The sequence below is a fragment of the Echinococcus granulosus genome (genome assembly GCF_000524195.1).
Source record: "Echinococcus granulosus chromosome Unknown EG_S00026, whole genome shotgun sequence".
In the NCBI taxonomy this organism is placed as follows: Eukaryota; Metazoa; Platyhelminthes; class Cestoda; order Cyclophyllidea; family Taeniidae; genus Echinococcus; species Echinococcus granulosus.
The window spans coordinates 970,057-972,178 of record NW_020170406.1 but is presented as its reverse complement, the minus strand read 5'-3'; positions in this window follow the sequence as shown (position 1 = coordinate 972,178).

The following is a 2,122-nucleotide window of genomic DNA, read 5'->3' as shown; positions in this document are numbered from 1 at the left end:
GCATGCACAACTGTGTTGAAGACGAAACCCGCGTGTGATTTCATGCCCGATCCACAGCCTGTAAATGAGTGTCCTTGCTCATCTGTGCCAATGGCGGAACCCACGGCTAAGGTTATGTGTCCACCGAAGCCTGTGGGGCAATCTCTACCATCCGTTGATGTCGAGCAGTTAGCTCAAATTCTTCTCGAGATTTTTTTTGCTTAAAAGACTAATTAAATGCAACTAGTGCTGAATATTTTTAGCAATTCACTAATGCATTATTATGAATAGTATATTACAAGGAGTTTCATTTTTTGAAGCAGTAGTATTGCACCACTGGGGGAATCTTTTGCGTGAGGTTTATGGAATGAGTAATGTCACTCGAAATCCTGAGATCCACTGAATGGTTTGCTTTAAGGTAAATATTTTTTGAAAGCCGGATTGTCATCTGACATGCAATCATTGCATACCACCGATGTGTTGTTGGTAATTCTATCATTAAAGCCCTGCAAGGCATATTAGTGAGAGGATACAATGGTAATTTCAATGTAGTTATTGGTAGTACTGCCTAAATATTAACATAAAATTCTTAGCTGCCAACTCATGAGTGTTCTCCCGACTTCATGATGTCTGATGTTGAATAGTGAATGTGAGGAACGTCAAAGCCGCACTTAGAAAGAAGGGAAGTCCCACACACAGTAGACGAATGTGCTTTTTATTCCCGATTTTATTATATGGGCATATCAGTGACTGTGGTTGTAAAGTTTGCCCGTACTTGCAATCTTCTATCCCGATTGCTTGTAATGCTAAGACGTGTAGGCAGCACAGTTTCCAAATCTTGAGAATAAAAGTAAGAAATGTGGAATCTGCGTGTCATTTTAAACCATCTTTGGCAATTATGGGTGATAATAAAACAACTAATTTTATCTCCCTATGTCGTTTTAAGCTATTGTTCCCTATATTAGAATCTCTTCCAGTTCTCTAGGCTCACCGCTTCAAGCTGAAAAAATGCGTTTTCTGGCTAAAATTAGTCTCTTCATTGAACTCATTTTATTTAAATGTTAGACTTTAGGAGATCCAAATTACCATATTAACAGATTTTTAAGGTACTATCAGAGGCGGATCTAAGTTAAAATAACTTCTACCGCCCATATTTCACCCATAAGAATCTTCCGCAGGCAAAAATATGAGCACAACCTACCCGAAATATGACTAATTAAGGTGTGCATTTGTGTTTTACGTTCTTTTGGGTGCCTTGGAATGAGCACCAAGGGATATCCATTTGCTTACTGTTGCCCAAATAATATGGCTGAATTTGGTAGGTTAAACGAGTGTTGAAGTTGAGAAAATGGGCCATTCTGATGCCAGAAAACTTCAAGAAAGTGCAATTTAGAACCAGGTGGGTTTTAAATGAAATTGGGCTGGAAGGATGCCACTTTACTGTGTTACTTAAAACCACTTTTTACAAGAAATTAATGACTAAGGCGCGCAGTTTTATGATTGGTTTTTGTGTAGCTCGCAGCAACGGCTTGAAGAAAGTTGTTTTACAAGCCCATAGTACGCATTACAAGTTAAAGACGGACAAGCGGCTGACTTTTTGCCACCTTACTTTCTATTCGCCCCACTGTGTACGGCGTTCTCTGTTCTCTACCATTTTTCTTCCACGTCTACCTAGCTCTAAGCTCGCAAAATGCTTCCCGAATGTAGCTAGTGTATGCGGTTTAGGGTAGTCTACCTCACAATACCAGATTAAAGCGCATTCTGAAGCTGTCTGCCTCCCGTCCCCAAAGTTGTTGTACAGCATTTCATAAAAGTGTATATGAATTATTTGTTCGTGCTAAGATATCATCCATTAACAATCCAAGCAACCCAAAGACACATAGAGACGTGAATTGCATTACATGAAGGGGGAAGATTGATTAATTATCCATAACAGCAAGGAGAAACAGACGTTGCTGTCTTACTAACTAGAATAGTTAGTGGTCAACGTAATAAGAACGCCATTCTGCTATGATGAAAGTGAGTAATGAAGTAACTGGCCCATACCTAGATCAACACAAGTGAGCAGAGAAGGTGGTGCTGCGAGTGAATAAATTAGTGCAGCCTAGTTGTCGCACGTTGTCCCAAATGATACCTCTTTTTG